The 19,973-nt window shown below is 32.5% G+C and overlaps 1 protein-coding gene and 1 long non-coding RNA gene across 7 annotated transcripts in view; both read left to right on the plus strand.

Annotated features, from left to right (window-relative positions):
• Positions 1-19,973, plus strand: part of LOC134854597 (protein Hook homolog 3-like) — a 377,820-nt gene that overhangs the window by 148,885 nt on the left and 208,962 nt on the right. The gene's annotated exons all lie outside the window — the stretch shown is intronic.
• On the plus strand, positions 2,341-17,104 carry LOC134854564 (uncharacterized). The gene is made up of 3 exons (XR_010164411.1): positions 2,341-2,859; positions 15,960-15,973; positions 16,926-17,104. It is a non-coding gene; the product is annotated as an uncharacterized LOC134854564 (long non-coding RNA).

Raw genomic sequence — 19,973 nt, forward strand, 5'->3', positions numbered from 1 at the left:
GAACATGACCTTTTATTCATCTAACAACATTTCTACAAAGTTGCAGTATTCCACTGAATGAGAAGTAACTCATTTTGCTCATACTAGATTTAAATCTACCTCGGTCTTTAATTTATGGAGCTCAACTCAATGGGTGGCTAATCGCATGATGGAGGCACTGAATGACAAAATTCAACAATCAGAATCGAAGAAAACCATAACAATTTCCATTCGCTGATTGCTTTATACAGAAAAGGGAAAAAAATATATATATCAGACTGAATAAGAAACAATGATAGCCGGTTTCTGAGCCACTAACAATGAATGATCCGATCATATTCTTACATTACGAGAATAGGCGCTCAATTTTTTGTCTGTATGTTCCTGGATTCCAGAGACAAGATTTTTAAACTTTACCAAAAAGTAAGAGCGCTTCCAAACAGTTGCGGATTTCACGACAGCTTAGTTTTACTAAACACATTTATTATCATTTGTTCATGAATTCCACAAACTGTTCCGGATTCCACAAACTTTTTTGCGGATTCCACAGTTTTTATTGCTGCTCCAAAACGAGGATGTTGAGCTGTTTTTTAATTACCAAATGAAATACTCTTGATAAAGATTTTTCTATGTACTTGAAGCCACATTAGGTAAGTTTTTCTTCAAAACAAAGCTATTCACCAGACTTGGTTTTTGAGGTATGTCTTTAAAATTGGGTGTTGGAGCCTCGGAGCATCGTTTTTTTCAGCTTAGAGTTACAATTTTTAAAAGAACCAATTTGACGTTTAATCCTTAAATGCTTCAATGGTTATCTTGCAGGAATCTTGCAAGATAAAGATAATTTGCAAGACTCTTGCAGGATAAACAAAATCTTTCATGATCATGCAAGCTAAACATTGGCCATTGACTGGTTTGGCAGCGCTCAACTTTTTTGACAAAAGTGTTTTGATTCGTGGAGTCTTATACCCAACCCCACTTCAGCAGACTTCTTGGGCAGTCAAGTGTAGTGCAGAAAGAAGCTAACAAATTGGTTGCTGTAAGCGTATTTGCTAAAATCCTTGGAGTTCAAAGCAGCTTCCCAGCTTTTGCTATTTTGTTCTAGAATAAACCGCCCGTTGATTCTCAAATTTTTGTATCTGAAAAAGTACAAAACCATTGGTGTGCAGGACTGAATCAATCGGAAACTGTTTTTTATCTAAACCGTTAAAATTAATCGACACTTTCCTGCGACTCAGCTGGATATTAGGTTCAAAAAAGAATAGGACAATGAAATTGTAAAATATTGATAGAATATTTTTGAAAAGTTTAAACGTATTACTGGATCGCACTTTAACAATATGTTAATGGCACCATTATAAAATGATCATTAGAAATAAACATTTGCAATAAAAATTAGTTTCAATTCAAGTGATCATTTTCAAAAGTTTCTTCATAACCTAGTTAATTAATTTGGAAATCTAAAACTGCTTCCTTACTGACGTAATTTCCGGCCTTTTAGAGAACTCTTTCTTCGCTATGCGCTGAATTAGCCGAAAACCAGACGTATTCACACCAATCTTTGTAGACTCTGGAATCATTTTGTAAAAACATCTTTTGGTATCTGATAAACGACTGAAAAGACTTCAATATGACACCACACGTTAGTCTCACGAGTAATCACGGCTAAATGTGTTCCTTACTTTTTGAGGGGCTGGGTGGTCTACCAGTAACAAAAAACAATGTTCGAGCGTCATTTGTTTTGAAAGACATTTCGGAACAAACTATTTGATTATTCTGATTGTTACATGGAAAGTTTTTAATCGATTTTATGGTTTTCTTAGATGGGGATGGGACGTTAGATATGTTTTACTTAAAAAAGTGGATCAAAAAATTTTTTTTTAATTTCAGTTCATAAATAGTGACTGAAAAAAATCTGTAAGAGTCTTAAAAATGGAAACATTCAGACCAACAGTTCTCGACACTGAAAAAAATTCTGCTTTCTTATTGCACTTCAAATAACGACTACAAGGGTTTCAGTGCAGTATTTTACTCGGCTCCCGCACTTCATGGACTATTATTTTGCGTGGAAAAAACTCGAATTTTCAAATCCTTCTAGCATCCGGCATTCTGACATTCGAACAATTATGATCGATTCTGATTAAATTTTATTTAAGCGTATAAACGGTCAATTTGTATTCTTTTTGGCTCACACCAAACTCACTACTTAAAGGGTTCGATGTGTTTTCGAGTTGAATGTTTCATATTTAGTCTTTTGAATCTGTATGACATCAAAAATGTGGCGTGTTAAAAAAGTGACGTGACATTTATGCGGTGATGTGATAATCCTAGACTAATTTCCCACCTCCGTTTTTTAATCAGGTGGTGATTACCAATTCACCAACGGGGACTAAAAAAAAGAACCTAATTTACATTGTTAACCCAATAATCCAAAACGAAATTGCTTCTTTCTTTCTCTTCTTTTCACAAGTGCCAAAATGATCGCCAGGCGAGTTTTACTGACCGCTGTTTTAGCTTACCTCGCCGAATCATTTTCCTTAAATGTTAACAATCAACCACCTCAAACTGACAAGTTCAGACAAAAACTGGAAAAACTTGTGAAGAATGAGCAAACTCTTTTCGACTTCTTGGCAAAATTTGAAAAAACACACCCAAGACAACATTCGTCAACAGGGTTTAGAAGAACCGAGTTTTTGGACACATTTTCAGCGGACCAAATTCCACCATCAGATTTTGACAGGAAAATGAAAATACCAGCTGAACGATTTGAAAACTTTGTTGACCTAGTTTCGGATGGATCTTTCATCATCTCGTCTTCTCGCCCTGAGCCCGAGTTGAAACGAAACAAGAACACCGGAGAGAAAATTGATACGCCCAAAAAAAGTAATTACAACATTTTAATTAAATTTTCTCAGTAAATGTTTAATTTCCTTTCACCTTGAATGATACGACTTATATAAGCAGATTATTCACAGGAGATTGAAGTATTACCTTTGCAAAAGCTTTAAATTTCAATGACGTGAACAAGTGCTTTTTTGCAAACAAAAATGTTGTTACGCCAAAAGACTTTTCGTTACTGGCAATTTTGTTGGAAGTCCTAAAAATTGACGGTAAATGGTAATCAATAGGATTATCTTTGAATCAAAAATTTAGGTAAGAGATACTTTGTTCTAATAGTTCCGACCACTTTACAAAGTAAGCAGAAGTAAAGGTAACTTCCCGAATGGCATAATTCCCAAATGACATAAAAATGGAAACTTTTCCCAAATGGCATAAATTTCAAGTTTTCATTGTAATTTAAACGTTTTCTATCAATTTCTAATTCTAACATTTTGTCAGGAATGAAAGCATGTGAACAAGATTTGGAATTAATTGCTTCCAAACTATTTTACGCAACAAATTTGTCGAAAAAGTTGACCACAACAAGCTTATTAATAATTGCAAGCTTATTCTTTTTGCTTTGATAAAAAAACTACAACTTTTTCAAGATAAAATGTCAATCAACATTTGAAATGACAATTTGACTAATTTTCTCACATTGTTCACGAAAAAGTTGTTCTCGATTTTTTCAATGCAACTGTTGCATAAAATTTATGCCATTTGGGACAATTTTAATTTTTATGCCAATTGGGAATTATGCCGTTTGAATTATGGCAGCAATGTTAATTTTAATTCCAACAGCACAACCATTCATTATTACTTTTTTAAAACTTGATTCAATCGTCTTTTTTAAAGTAAAACACTAAGAACAAAAAAAACTCAAAAAAAAAACTTTTTTGGTTTTGTTTCAGTTTTTTGTTCATTTAAATTGTTTTCTCAAGTCATTGTGTTCAACGCATTCTAAGCTACTTGCACAGCAATTAGCTTTTCTTATAACTAACTTGTTTTGCTTTAAAGTTTACCACGGTTTTGAAACACAAAGCTGAAAAATCAAATCATGCTCCGGAACAACTTTTTCATAGGTACTCGTTGTTGTTTTTCCGACCACCTTGTTGTTTTCTTCATAGGTACTCGTAATTGTTTCCGTTGTTCTTTTTCTTTAATCGCAAAAAAACAAGGTCTTTGTTGCTTTTTACAAAGTTTCTGTCCATTTTTTTGCTCTAAATGAAAAAAGCAACAAAATTCCTTGTTTTTTGTGATGAAAAAAAAACAACAACGAAAACAACAACCAGTGCCTATGAAGAAAACAACAAGGCGAAAACAACAAGGCGGTCGGAAAAACAACACTGACTACCTATGAAGAAAGTTGTTTCGGAACATGACTTGATTTTTCAGCTTTGTGCTTCAGTACCGTGGTAAAGATTAAAGCATCTTTACAAAGTTTCTGTCCATTTTTTTTCTCTTAATGAAAGAGATCAACAAAATTGGATAAAACAAGAAAAGCTGGTTGCCAGGCAAATAGCACACAAAGTCTTGAAGTCACGGTACATAGAAGTTGCAAGTTTTTTGATTTTAAAAACAAATGAAATACTTTTTTTTGCCGTTTTTTCTAATTTTCCTAAATAAAAGCTTGAAGCATCTCTTTTCAAGTAGTTTTTTCTGGAATGTCTTTATTTTATTTTTTTATCTTAAATACTTTCTGTGACACCAAATAAGAGCCAGTTTTTTTCATTTGATCATTGAAATCAACAGTTAAAAATTATGTCTAGCGTCTAAGCCACAGTTAATAATGCTAAAATATGGCTTGAGAAATTAAAAAGAAACATCAAATAAAGAAATTATGATTCTTAAAAAAAGAAGAATTAACTATTAGTATTTTGCATGAACACAAACGTCCAATTTTTTCTAAATTTCAGCGGCTCTCTGCTAAATTCAACTGAGCAAGTGCAATAATTTTCAGGCCAGTTTTTCTCAAAATTTAGAGAATGGTTTTACTTTTCTCCTAGAAATTTCAATCACCAACGCTTCAAAATTATATAACATTCAAAGGTTTTCAAGCTTTTTCAAAATACCCAAAATTGCGCAAAAAAAACACCTTTTATGATCTTTTTCTGACCAGTCATAACCTCAAAAACATGAGGTTATCACAGCATTTTAATTGCGAGGCTTTTTGTAAATATTTTTTATATGTCCATTTTGTTTCTGTGAAACAGTAAGACTCACAGTTGCTTGTAAATATTTGTTATATGTCCAGTTTGTTTCTATGGGACAGTAAAACTCACAATAGTTTGTAAATATTTGTTATATGTCCGTTTTGTTTCTGTGGGACAGTAAGACTCACAATTGCTTGTAAATATTTTTTATATGTCCATTTTGTTTCTGTGAAACAGTAAGGCTCACAATTGCTTGTAAATATTTGTTATATGTCCATTTTGTTTCTACGGGACAGTAAGACTCACAATTGCTTGTAAATATTTGTTATATGCCCATTTTGTTTCTATGGGACAGTAAGACTCACAATTGCTTGTAAATATTTGTTATATGTCCATTTTGTTTCTATGGGACAGCAAGACTCACAATTGCTTGTAAAACTTTGTTATATGTCCATTTTGTTTCTATGGGACAGCAAGACTCACAATTGCTTGTAAAAATTTGTTATATGTCCTTTTTGTATCTGTGGGACAGTGAGACTCACAATTGCTTGTAAATATTTGTTATATGTCCATTTTGTTTCTATGGGACATTAAGACTCAAAATTGCTTGTAAAAATTTGTTATATGTCCATGTTGTTTCTGTGGGACAGTAAGACTCACAATTGCTTGTAAATTTTTGTTATATGTCCATTTTGTTTCTATGGGACAGCAAGACTCACAATTGCTTGTAAAAATTTGTTATATGTCCGTTTTGTATCTGTGGGACAGTGAGACTCAAAATTGCTTGTAAATATTTGTTATATGCCCATTTTGTTTCTATGGGACAGCAAGACTCACAATTGCTTGTAAAACTTTGTTATATGTCCATTTTGTTTCTATGGGACAGCAAGACTCACAATTGCTTGTAAAAATTTGTTATATGTCTTTTTTGTATTTGTGGGACAGTGAGACTCACAATTGCTTGTAAATATTTGTTATATGTCCATTTTGTTTCTATGGGACAGTAAGACTCACAATTGCTTGTAAATAAATATTTGTTATATGTCCATTTTGTTTCTATGGGACAGTAAGACTCAAAATTGCTTGTAAAATTTTGTTATATGTCCATGTTGTTTCTGTGGGACAGTAAGACTCACAATTGCTTGTAAATATTTGTTATATGCCCATTTTGTTTCTATGGGACAGTAAGACTCACAATTGCTTGTAAATATTTGTTATATGTCCATTTTGTTTCTATGGGACAGCAAGACTCACAATTGCTTGTAAAAAATTGTTATATGTCCGTTTTGTATCTGTGGGACAGTGAGACTCACAATTGCTTGTAAATATTTGTTATATGTCCATTTTGTTTCTATGGGACAGTAAGACTCAAAATTGCTTGTAAAAATTTGTTATATGTCCATTTTGTTTCTATGGGACAGTAAGACTCAAAATTGCTTGTAAATATTTTTTATATGTCCATTTTGTTTCTGTGAGACAGTAAGACTCTCAATTGCTTGTAAATATTTCTTAAACGTCCATTTTGTTTCTACGGTACAGTAAGACTCACAATTGCTTGTAATTATTTGTTTTATGTCCATTTTGTTTCTATAGGACAGTAACCCTCACAATTGCTTGTAAATATTTGTTATAGGTCCATTTTGTTTCTATGGGGCAGTAAGACTCACAATTGCTTGTAAATATTTGTTATATGTCCATTTTGTTTCTATGGGACAGCAAGACTCACAATTGCTTGTAAATATTTGTTATATGTTCGTTTTGTATCTGTGGGACAGTAAGACTCACAATTGCTTGTAAATAAATATTTGTTATATGTCCATTTTGTTTCTATGGGACAGTAAGACTCAAAATTGCTTGTAAAATTTTGTTATATGTCCATGTTGTTTCTGTGGGACAGTAAGACTCACAATTGCTTGTAAATATTTGTTATATGTCCATTTTGTTTCTATGGGACAGTACGGCTCACAATTGTTTGTAAATATTTGTTATATATCCATTTTGTTTCTGTGGGACAGTACGACTAACAATTGCTTGTAAATATTTGTTATAGGTCCATTTTGTTTCTATGGGACAGTAAGACTCACAATTGCTTGTAAATATTTGTTATATCTCCATTTTGTTTCTATGGGACAGTAAGACTCACAATTGCTTGTAAATATTTGTTATTTGTCCATTTTGTGTCTAAGGGACAGTAAGACTCACAATTGCTTGTAAAAATTTTTTATATGTCCATTTTGTTTCTATGGGACAGTAAGACTCACAATTGCTTGTGAATATTTGTTATATGTCCATTTTGTTTCTATGGGACAGTAAGACTCAAAATTGCTTGTAAATATTTTTTATATGTCCATTTTGTTTCTGTGAGACAGTAAGACTCACAATTGCTTGTAAATATTTCTTAAACGTCCATTTTGTTTCTATGGGACAGTAAGACTCACAATTGCTTGTAAAAATTTGTTATATGTCCATTTTGTTTCTATGGGACAGTAAGACTCACAATTGCTTGTAAATGTTTGTTTTACGTCCATTTTGTTTCTACGGGACAGTAGGACTCACAATTGCTTGTAAATATTTGTTATATGTCCATTTTGTTTCTGTGGGACAGTAACACTCACAATTGCTTGTAAATATTTGTTATATGTCCATTTTGTTTCTGTGGGACAGTAAGAATCAAAATTGCTTGTAAATATTTGTTATATGTCCATTTTGTTTCTGTAGGACAGTAAGACTCACAATTGCTTGTAAATATTTGTTATATGTCCATTTTGTTTCTATGGGACAGTAAGACTCACAATTGCTTGCAAACATTTGTTAGATGACCATTTTGTTTCCAAGGGACAGTAAGACTCACAATTGCTTTAACTATTTGTTATATGTCCATTTTGTTTCTATGGGACAGTAAGACTCAAAATTGCTTGTAAATATTTGTAATATGTCCATTTTTTTTCTGTGGGACAATAAGACTCACAATTGCTTGTAAAAGTTTGTTATATGTCCATTTTGTTTCTCTGGGACAGTAAGACTCACAATTGCTTGTAAATATTTGTTATATGTCCATTTTGTTTCTACGGGACAGCAAAACTCACAATTGCTTGTAAATATTTGTTATATGACCATTTTATTTCTGTGGGGCAGTAAGACTCACAATTGCTTGTAAATATTTGTTATATGTCCATTTTGTTTCTACGGGACAGTAAGACTCAAAATTGCTTGTGATTATTTGTTATATGTCCATTTTGTTTCTGTGAGACAGTAAGACTCACAATTGCTTGTAAATATTTGTTATATTCCCATTTTGTTTCTATGGGACAGTAAGACTCACAATTGCTTGTAAATTTTTGTTATATGTCCATTTTGTTTCTATGGGACAGTAAGAACCACAATTGCTTGTCAATGTTTGTTATATGTCCATTTTGTTTCTAGGGGACAGTAAAGCAAGACTCACAATTGCTTGTAAATAATTGTTATAAGTCCATTTTGTTTCTATGGGACAGTAAGACTCACAATTGCTTGTAATTATTTCTTATAAGTCCCTTTTGTTTCTATGGGACAGTAAGACTCACAATTGCATGTAAATATTTGTTATATGTCCATTTTGTTTCTATGGGACAGTAAGAACCACAATTGCTTGTCAATGTTTGTTATATGTCCATTTTGTTTCTAGGGGACAGTAAAGCAAGACTCACAATTGCTTGTAAATAATTGTTATAAGTCCATTTTGTTTCTATGGGACAATAAGACTCACAATTGCTTGTAATTATTTGTTATGTCCATTTTGTTTTTATGAGACAGTAAGACTCACAATTGCTTGTAAATATTTGTTATATGTCCATTTTGTTTCTATGGGACAGCAAGACTCAAAATTGCTTGTAAATATATGTTATATGTCCATTTTGTTTCTATGGGACAGTAAGACTCACAACTGCTTGTAAATATTTGTTATATGTCCATTTTGTTTCTATGGGATAGTAAGACTCACCATTGCTTGTAAATATTTGTTATATGTTCATTTTGTTTCTACGGGACAGTAAGACTCACAATTGCCTGTAAATATTTGTTATATGTCCATTTTGTTTCTGTGGGACAGTAAGACTCACAATTGCTTGTAAATATTTGTTATATGTCCATTTTGTTTCTGTGGGACAGTAAGACTCACAGTTGCTTGTAAATAATTTTTATATGTCCATTTTGTTTCTATGGGATAGTAAGACTCACCTTTGCTTGTAAATATTTGTTTTATGTCCATTTTGTTTCTACGGGACAGTAAGACTCAAAATTGCCTGTAAATATTTGTTATATGTCCATTTTGTTTCTGTGGGACAGTAAAACTCAAAATTGCTTGTAAATATTTGTTAAATAACCATTTTGTTTCTATGGGACAGTAAGACTCACAATTGCTTGTAAGTATTTGTTGTTTGTCCATTTTGTTTCTATGGGACAGTAAGACTCACAATTGCTTGTGAATATTTTTTATATGTCCATTTTGTTTCTATGGGACAGCAAGACTCACAATTGCTTGTAAATATTTGTTATAAGTCCATTTTGCTTCTATGGGACAGTAAGACTCATAATTGCTTGTAAATATTTGTTATATGTCCATTTTGTTTCTATGGGACAGTAAGACTCACAATTGCTTGTGAATATTTTTTATATGTCCATTTTGTTTCTATGGGACAGTAAGACTCAAAATTGCTTGTAAATATTTGTTATATGTCCATTTTGTTTTTGTGAGACAGTAAGACTCACAATTGCTTGTAAATATTTGTTATACGTCCATTTTGTTTCTATGGGACAGTAAGACTCACAATTGCTTGTAAAAAATTGTTATATGTCCATTTTGTTTCTATGGGACAGTAAGACTCACAATTGCTTGTAAATGTTTGTTTTACGTCCATTTTGTTTCTACGGGACAGTAGGACTCACAATTGCTTGTAAATATTTGTTATATATCCATTTTGTTTCTGTGGGACAGTAAGACTCACAATTGCTTGTAAATATTTGTTATATGTCCATTTTGTTTCTGTGGGACAGTAAGACTCAAAATTGCTTGTAAATATTTGTTATATGTCCATTTTGTTTCTGTAGGACAGTAAGACTCACAATTGCTTGTAAATATTTGTTATATGTCCATTTTGTTTCTATGGGACAGTAAGACTCACAATTGCTTGCAAACATTTGTTAAATGACCATTTTGTTTCTAAGGGACAGTAGGACTCACAATTGCTTTAACTATTTGTTATATGTCCATTTTGTTTCTATGGGACAGTAAGACTCAAAATTGCTTGTAAATATTTGTTATATGTCCATTTTTTTTCTGTGGGACAATAAGACTCACAATTGCTTGTAAAAATTTGTTATATGTCCATTTTGTTTCTATGGGACAGTAAGACTCACAATTGCTTGTAAAAGTTTGTTATATGTCCATTTTGTTTCTCTGGGACAGTAAGACTCACAATTGCTTTCAAAATTGCTTTTAATTATTTGTTATATGTCCATTTTGTTTCTGTGAAACAGTAAGACTCACAATTGCTTGTAAATATTTGTTATATGCCCATTTTGTTTTTATGGGACAGTAAGACTCACAATTGCTGGTAAATTTTTGTTATATGTCCATTTTGTTTCTATGGGACAGTAAGACTCAAAATAGTTTGTAAATATTTGTTATATGTCCATTTTGTTTCTATGAGACAGTAAGACTCACAATTGCTTGTAAATATTTGTTATATGTCCATTTTGTTTCAATGGGACAGTAAGACTCACAATTGCTTGTAAATATTTGTTATATGTCCATTTTGTTTCTATGGGACAGTAAGACTCACAATTGCTTGTAAATATTTGTTATATGTCCATTTTGTTTCTATGGGACAGTAAGAACCACAATTGCTTGTCAATGTTTGTTATATGTCCATTTTGTTTCTAGGGGACAGTAAAGCAAGACTCACAATTGCTTGTAAATATTTGTTATAAGTCCATTTTGCTTCTATGGGACAGTAAGACTCACAATTGCTTGTAATTATTTGTTATATGTCCATTTTGTTTCTGTGGGACAGTAAGACTCACAATTGCTTGTAAATATTTGTTATATGTCCATTTTGTTTCTGTGGGACAGTAAGACTCAAAATTGCTTGTAAATATTTGTTATATGTCCATTTTGTTTCTGTAGGACAGTAAGACTCACAATTGCTTGTAAATATTTGTTATATGTCCATTTTGTTTCTATGGGACAGTAAGACTCACAATTGCTTGCAAACATTTGTTAAATGACCATTTTGTTTCTAAGGGACAGTAGGACTCACAATTGCTTTAACTATTTGTTATATGTCCATTTTGTTTCTATGGGACAGTAAGACTCAAAATTGCTTGTAAATATTTGTTATATGTCCATTTTTTTTCTGTGGGACAATAAGACTCACAATTGCTTGTAAAAATTTGTTATATGTCCATTTTGTTTCTATGGGACAGTAAGACTCACAATTGCTTGTAAAAGTTTGTTATATGTCCATTTTGTTTCTCTGGGACAGTAAGACTCACAATTGCTTTCAAAATTGCTTGTAATTATTTGTTATATGTCCATTTTGTTTCTGTGAAACAGTAAGACTCACAATTGCTTGTAAATATTTGTTATATGCCCATTTTGTTTTTATGGGACAGTAAGACTCACAATTGCTGGTAAATTTTTGTTATATGTCCATTTTGTTTCTATGGGACAGTAAGACTCAAAATAGTTTGTAAATATTTGTTATATGTCCATTTTGTTTCTATGAGACAGTAAGACTCACAATTGCTTGTAAATATTTGTTATATGTCCATTTTGTTTCTATGGGACAGTAAGACTCACAATTGCTTGTAAATATTTGTTATATGTCCATTTTGTTTCTATGGGACAGTAAGACTCACAATTGCTTGTAAATATTTGTTATATGTCCATTTTGTTTCTATGGGACAGTAAGAACCACAATTGCTTGTCAATGTTTGTTATATGTCCATTTTGTTTCTAGGGGACAGTAAAGCAAGACTCACAATTGCTTGTAAATATTTGTTATAAGTCCATTTTGCTTCTATGGGACAGTAAGACTCACAATTGCTTGTAATTATTTGTTATGTCCATTTTGTTTCTATGGGACAGTAGGACTCTAATTAATTGTAAATATTTGTTATGTGTCCATTTTGTTTCTATGGGACAGTAAGACTCAAAATTGCTTGTAAATATATGTTATATGTCCATTTTGTTTCTGTGGGACAGTAAGACTCACAATTGCTTGTAAATATTTGTTATATGTCCCTTTTGTTTCAATGGGAAAGTAAGACTCACAACTGCTTGTAAATATTTGTTATATGTCCATTTTGTTTCTATGGGATAGTAAGACTCACCATTGCTTGTAAATATTTGTTAAATGTTCATTTTGTTTCTACGGGACAGTAAGACTCACAATTGCCTGTAAATATTTGTTATATGTCCATTTTGTTTCTGTGGGACGGTAAGACTCACAATTGCTTGTAAATATTTGTTATATGTCCATTTTGTTTGTGTGGGACAGTAAGACTCACAGTTGCTTGTAAATAATTTTTATATGTCCATTTTGTTTCTATGGGATAGAAAGACTCACCTTTGCTTGTAAATATTTGTTTTTATGTCCATTTTGTTTCTACGGGACAGTAAGACTCACAATTGCCTGTAAATATTTGTTTTATGTCCATTTTGTTTCTGTGGGACAGTAAGACTCAAAATTGCTTGTAAATATTTGTTATATGTCCATTTTGTTTCTACGGGACAGTAAGACTCACAATTGCTTGTAAATATTTGTTATATAACCATTTTGTTTCCGTGGGACAGTAAGACTCACAATTGCTTGTAAATATTTGTTATATGTCCATTTTGTTTCTGTGGGACAGTAAGACTCACAGTTGCTTGTAAAGAATTTTTATATGTCCATTTTGTTTCTATGGGATAGTAAGACTCATCTTTGCTTGTAAATATTTGTTTTATGTCCATTTTGTTTCTACGGGACAGTAAGACTCACAATTGCTTGTAAATATTTGTTATATGTCCATTTTGTTTCTGTGGGACAGTAAGACTCAAAATTGCTTGTAAAAATTTGTTATATGACTCACAATTGCTTGTAAATATTTGTTAAATGACCATTTTGTTTCTGTGGGACAGTAAGACTCACAATTGCTTGTAAATATTTGTTATATGTTCATTTTGTTTCTACGGGACAGTAAGACTCAAAACTGCTTTTGATTATTTGTTATATGTCCATTTTGTTTCTGTGGGACAGTAAGACTCACAATTGCTTGTAAATTTTTGTTAGATGCCCATTTTGTTTCTATGGGACAGTAAGACTCACAATTGCTTGTAAATTTTTGTTATATGTCCATTTTGTTTCTATGGGACAGTAAGACTCAAAATAGTTTGTAAATATTGGTTATATGTCCATTTTGTTTCTATGAGACGGTAGGACTCTCAATTGCTTGTAAACATTTGTTATATGGCCATTTTGTTTCTATGGGACAGTAAGACTCACAATTGCTTGTAAATATTTTTTGTTTGTCCATTTTGTTTCTGTGGGACAGTAAGACTCACAATTGCTTGTAAATATTTGTTATATGTCCATTTTGTTTCTATGGGACAGTAAAACTCACAATTGCTTGTAAATATTTGTTATATGTCCATTTTGTTTCTATGGGACAGTAAGACTCACAATTGCTTGTAAATATTTGTTATATGTCCATTTTGTTTCTATGGGACAGTAAGAACCACAATTGCTTGTCATTATTTGTTATATGTCCATTTTGTTTCTAGGGGACAGTAAAGCAAGACTCAAAATTGCTTGTAAATATTTGTTATAAGTCCATTTTGTTTCTATGGGACAGTAAGACTCACAATTGCTTGTAAATATTTGTTATATGTCCATTTTGTTTCTATGAGACAGTAAGACTCACAATTGCTTGTAAATATTTGTTATATGTCCATTTTGTTTCTATGGGACAGTAGGACTCTAATTGCTTGTAAAAATTTGTTATGTGTCCATTTTGTTTCTATGGGACAGTAAAACTCAAAATTGCTTGTAAATATATGTTATATGTTCATTTTGTTTCTGTGGGACAATAAGACTCACAATTGCTTGTAAATATTTGTTATATGTCCATTTTGTTTCTATGGGACAGTAAAACTCACAACTGCTTGTAAATATTTGTTATATGTCCATTTTGTTTCTATTGGATAGTAAGACTCACCATTGCTTGTAAATATTTGTTATATGTCCATTTTGTTTCTACGGGACAGTAAGACTCACAATTGCCTGTAAATATTTGTTATATGTCCGTTTTCATTCTGTGGGACAGTAAGACTCACAATTGCTTGTAAATATTTGTTATATGTCCATTTTGTTTCTATGGCATAGTAAGACTCACCTTTGCTTGTAAATATTTGTTTTATGTCCATTTTGTTTCTACGGGACAGTAAGACTCACAATTGCCTGTAAATATTTGTTATATGTCCATTTTGTTTCTGTGGGACAGTAAGACTCAAAATTGCTTGTAAATATTTGTTATATTTCCATTTTGTTTCTGTGGGACAGTAAGACTCACAGTTGCTTGTAAATATTTGTTATATGTCCAGTTTGTTTCTATGGGACAGTAAAACTCACAATAGTTTGTAAATATTTGTTATATGTCCGTTTTGTTTCTGTGGGACAGTAAGACTCACAATTGCTTGTAAATATTTTTTATATGTCCATTTTGTTTCTATGGGACAGTAAGAATCACAATTGCTTGTAAATTTTTGTTATACGTCCATTTTGTTTCTATGGGGCAGTAAGACTCACAATTGCTTGTAAATATTTGTTCAATGTCCATTTTGTTTCTATGGGACAGTAAGACTCACAATTGCTTGTAAATATTTTTTATATGTCCATTTTGTTTCTATGGGACAGTAAGACTCACAATTGCTTGTAAATATTTGTTATATGTCCATTTTGTTTCTATGGGACAGTAAGACTCAAAATTGCTTGTAAATATTTGTTAAATGTCCATTTTGTTTCTATGGGACAGTAAGAATCACAATTGCTCGTAATTATTTGTAATATGTCCATTTTGTTTCTATGGGATAGTAAGACTCACATTTGCTTGATGAGCGCTGTTGCAACATTCAAGCATAAAACATTTGTTTTAACACTAAAAACTCAAAATCAAAGCTCACGTTACAAAAAAAATAGCCGGTTGCTGAGAAATTTTTTTCGACCACAAAAATTTCTTTTTACTTATTGAGACATGAACAAAAATTAGGAGAGCATTTGAAAAAGTATATCCAAAATTTTTCAAATTTTTTGGTAGAGAACGCGAAATCAGTCAGATGATGACATACAAGAATCAAATCGTTATAGCAAAAAAAAGGATGAAAAACGTAGAGAAAATTCATAAGCTACAACTAATAGAGCTGTGATCCTAAGATCACTCGCACCACTAAGTGCTTTCTTTGAAGAACCCAAAGTGACAAAAAGACACCACAAAATTCCATTTTTCCCAGGATTGGCACGTTTTAAAACACGCGGTGTTTTAAAGCCGTTCTAAAACACTGTTTCGAAACAGTTTTGACAAAGGCCATTTTTGCTATATGTCTCAAAACATCAGGACGGTAACATCTTCCAACAGGTTTTTGAAAACATCCCTAAAGTCCGAAATGAATGTTTCATTATTCAGCGTACAAAAAGTTCCCTGAAGGAAAACTGCTAAAGTTTTTAAACGTATAGAATACTTTTATACGTTTTTAACCAACCCTGTTTTTCCACACCACACACCCGTAGGTTTCCAAAAAAAAAACAGACCATATTATTGGAAAGTACTTTTTTAGTTGATATCAAAAAAAACTTGGCCGGAACAACAATCTGTGCAACTTTCAGAACTACTAATTTTAACCGAAATTCAATTATGTTTAGTTATATGTTTTAGATTGCCTCAACAGAGTATGTCTCTCAATCCTAATTTACTACGGAAACAGGGAAATCTGGGGGGGGGGGACGAGTTTGGTAGATTGGCACTCTCCCCCACCAGTCTAGTAGGACTTTAAACGCACATTTTTTAAAAGTACTGTTTGGCCAAGATAGCATTTCAATGAACAAGCGCAAATCATGGTCAGCCTCAAAGCATCAAATACTAATAAAGTGAAAAGTGGATACCCTAAGTAGCCATTTCGTCACAGCTTCCTGATCCTGCTGATACGGGATTAGTTAAACCGCAACTCGAGGATTACAAAACTATTTCGGGCCAACATTGCGGTTTTACGGCCAGACAACTAAGACGTTTTCGATTTCAAAAGAATCCAAAGTGGTTTTGATTTTAACAGAATCCAGCGGCTGCTTTAAAAAGACAAGAAATGACTCAAACGCTGATTCAACGATTGCCGAAGCGCTACGTCATTTGCAACTTGAAACATTTTTGTAACTCTTGCATAGTTATTATAAACAGTTAAGGTTTTTCGGCTAGTTTGCATGTAGCTGTTTTGCTGGTTTCCTTACCGATTGCTGAACAGGTATCAAATTCAGACTGAGATTTCATAGTCCCGACTAATTTTTACAATCCCGCAACATGTCAGCCGCAGCCAGTGAAATGGGTCAACATAATCTGAAACAAAATCGTGATCACGCCGCAAATATGTCTATCATTTTATAACACAGATGCGGCAAATGATCTTGATTTGTTAAAAATTAAAATTCCTCGGCCGAAAAAAAGCTCAATATGTGAACAATCTGCCCTCTTAAAAACCAAATGAACTATCTCCTCTCCATTTGATTTAAGGGGGAGATAGTTGACTTGGTCCGATTGTTTTTCTCACGTAAGTTGAGCAAAAAAAAGCATTTTAATTATTCCAAAATTAAGTGTTGGGAAAAAAGAGACATACTCACTCGTGCGCTCAAGTTCCAATGCAAGTCTTCAGTGGGCAAATGAACTGAAATCTGGCGTGCAAAAGTACCTTCTGGCCGACAGAGAACAAAGACGAAAGCAGCACATGGATGAAGCTGAAAACTATCAATTCAAACCACTTCACATCAGTTTAAACCTCTGTAACTAAATATGCAAACAAACTGAATTCAAGCTTGAGCAATCAGTTTTTTATACAGGACTGACTTAATCTGTTAATCCTACTAATAGCGTTTTAGTAAAGATTTGAAAGTTTTATGAGAAATGTGAATGGAAAGTTCTATGATAAATGGGAAAATGGTTATAGATCAACTGTATTGAAAAGGTTTGTACTCAGTTGTCACCGTGAAACAAATTGTAGGCGAAGAATTTTTTGGTTTAATTTGTTCCTTTTTTTATACAAAGTGCAGTTTTACGTAGCAATATACGCAAAACAAAAAATAAGACAAAATTTTCGCAAACCAAACTAATTATTTCCACTAATGGGCTTGAGAAATGACATGCAGAAAGTTAGAAGAAAGCTAAACCTTCAAAACGAGCCCCTATTTTGGAACTAAACCCAAAAAAGTAACCAACGATCGATAGACCAAAAAAGCAAGAAAAAACTAAGCCGTTGTGATCTCATGCATGTGCTTTATTTCTGCCCCAGATGCGCTAGATGACAAGTTGCACACGAGCTTCAAGTCAATTGCGGTACAATGCAAATATGGTGTGACAAACAAGCAGAAAAAAGTTGAAACGAAAGCCAAAAAAATTGAAAATGTCGATTATAATTAAGACAAGTAAAATTATGTTTTGAAATCATGATAACTAAGACAATTGAAATGTCAACTTGCATCGAAACAACATACCTACAAAGCTGAAAACTTTTTAGTAGGTACACATTGAGCCCAAAAAAATGTTTTCATAGAAAAAAGTTTAACTACATCAAAAAGCTCATAAGCATATGAAAATTGTTTTGCTCGTCAAATGACGCAATAAAAGAGCCCTAATTTGATTAGATATAAACCAAAAAAATTATAAACAGAGTAAATGGAAAAAAAAACAAAGAAAAACGAAAAGTCAAAAACTATGCCAAACAGGAGTAGGTAAACTTGAAGCCAACTTTTAAAAAGCATTGAATAGAACCTTCTCCGTCACTTGTTAAATTTTCAAAAACTTTTTTTCTGTTCACATAGTCCAATTGTTTTATAATTGGCGTTACTCATTTGGTCAATCTCGTATAACCCTTCGTTACACCATTACATTGATACTTATGTTGATGGGAAAAACAAAAAGAGCCAAAGTGTTTTTGATGGTTGAAGGAAATGTACATTTGAGAAATCGATTCGGTGATTCTGTAGGACAAGTTGTTCCTAGGAAAAATTCAATGTTCCAAACTGATATCGCTTTTCAATCGCAAGCATTAGAGTCCTCCGCGTAATGATTCCCTGCACATTTATGGGCAAATAAAAAAATTCAAAAAAATTCAAACTTGTTTGCTGAATTAAAACAAAAAATCAGACAAAATTTTTGCAAAACAAATTAATTATTTCCACAACTAGGCTTGAGAAATGGCATTCACTTAGTTAGAAGAAAGCTAAACCTTCAAAACGAACCCCTATTTTGGAACTAAACCCAAAAAAGTAACCAACGATCGATGGACCGAAAACTACAAGAAAAAACTAAGCCGTTGTGATCTCATGCATGTGCCTTATTTTTTCCCCAGATGCGCTAGATGATTAATTCCAATGAATTTTTCTGAAAGTAATTTGAAACCAGAAACCGGTGTAATAATTTCACGTGTGAAAACTTACAAACATCAAGAATAAAATCTTTACGGGAAAAACTAGCACCTGGTTGCACTACATTGGCTTATCGCAAGACTACAAATCTTTATTAAAAATTGATCGTCTCACAATTCGTTTTATATTAAGTTTGTTTCGCTGACAAATATGAAACAAAAACAACCAAAAACTTTGAAACCAGAGAATCGAGAGAATACACAGTTGATGATTTTCCTCTGAACAGCACTTCTTAGTAGAAAGTTAAGTAGTATACGTATACGTCAAGAGCAAAATAAAAATTTATATAAGTAATGTGACTATACTGTATGTGATCTATCCTATATGCCTGAGCTTACAAGGGTCCCTTTCTTGTTATTCGGATTGCCAATCTTTTCCGAAGGGTTATTTTTGTTACTATTTTTGAAACCCGTTTCGAACTAGCCTTCCATAAATTTTTTCTTAAGGCAGGTAGAGCGGAAAATTTTAGAGTGGGAGCACGCAAAATAGTTTTAAAATTACAAAACGAATAAGTCAGTTAAAAAAATTAAAAAATCTTTTAGATTGCTGAGAATAACTAATTTGGAAAAAAATGAAAAATTTGAAAGTTTCGAAAAAAATAATCTATCACAATCAAGAAAGTAAACTTGAAAAAAAATGCCAAGACAAAACAGTTATAAACTAGCATCGGAAGAAAACATATTCAGCGGAAATAAAGCCGAAAACACAGTGGCAGAAACCTTTAGGCCGAAATTTTAGGAAACTGTACAAAAAAATACCAAGTTCTCTCACCATCAAAACACACAGCACTCACCACACGAAAAAAAAACTTTGTTTGTTCATAAAACGTCGCAAAATGAGGCTTCTTAGCTGATATAATATAGGCCAAAACCTATCAAGTCCAATATACCTTGAAGCTAAAAGGCTATTTGTAATATAATAGATTGTGTTAATATCCTTAGCATTGGCTGTACTTAATAGCTGCTTACTGATCAAAATGAACGCTCTCAAAATGAACACATTTTGTCGCAACAATGTTTGTGCGGCAATAATATTTGCGACTTAGGTTGAAAAAAAAGATTGTTCATACTACAACACAAGCTTTGCTTGTTTAATAGAGCAAGGTACCACCGGAAGTCTAGATGATTCCTGTGAACAAAGTTATTTACAAGAAAAATTCCATTTCTCTATTGCAATACCCTTGCTTATCGCTGAGGGTAAAAAAGACTTAGAACTTACAAAAAATAATAAAGTCGCCCTCACCATCAAAACATATACCTAC

The sequence above is a fragment of the Symsagittifera roscoffensis genome, chromosome 9, assembly GCF_963678635.1.
Source record: "Symsagittifera roscoffensis chromosome 9, txSymRosc1.1, whole genome shotgun sequence".
NCBI classification, from domain to species: domain Eukaryota; kingdom Metazoa; phylum Xenacoelomorpha; order Acoela; family Convolutidae; genus Symsagittifera; species Symsagittifera roscoffensis.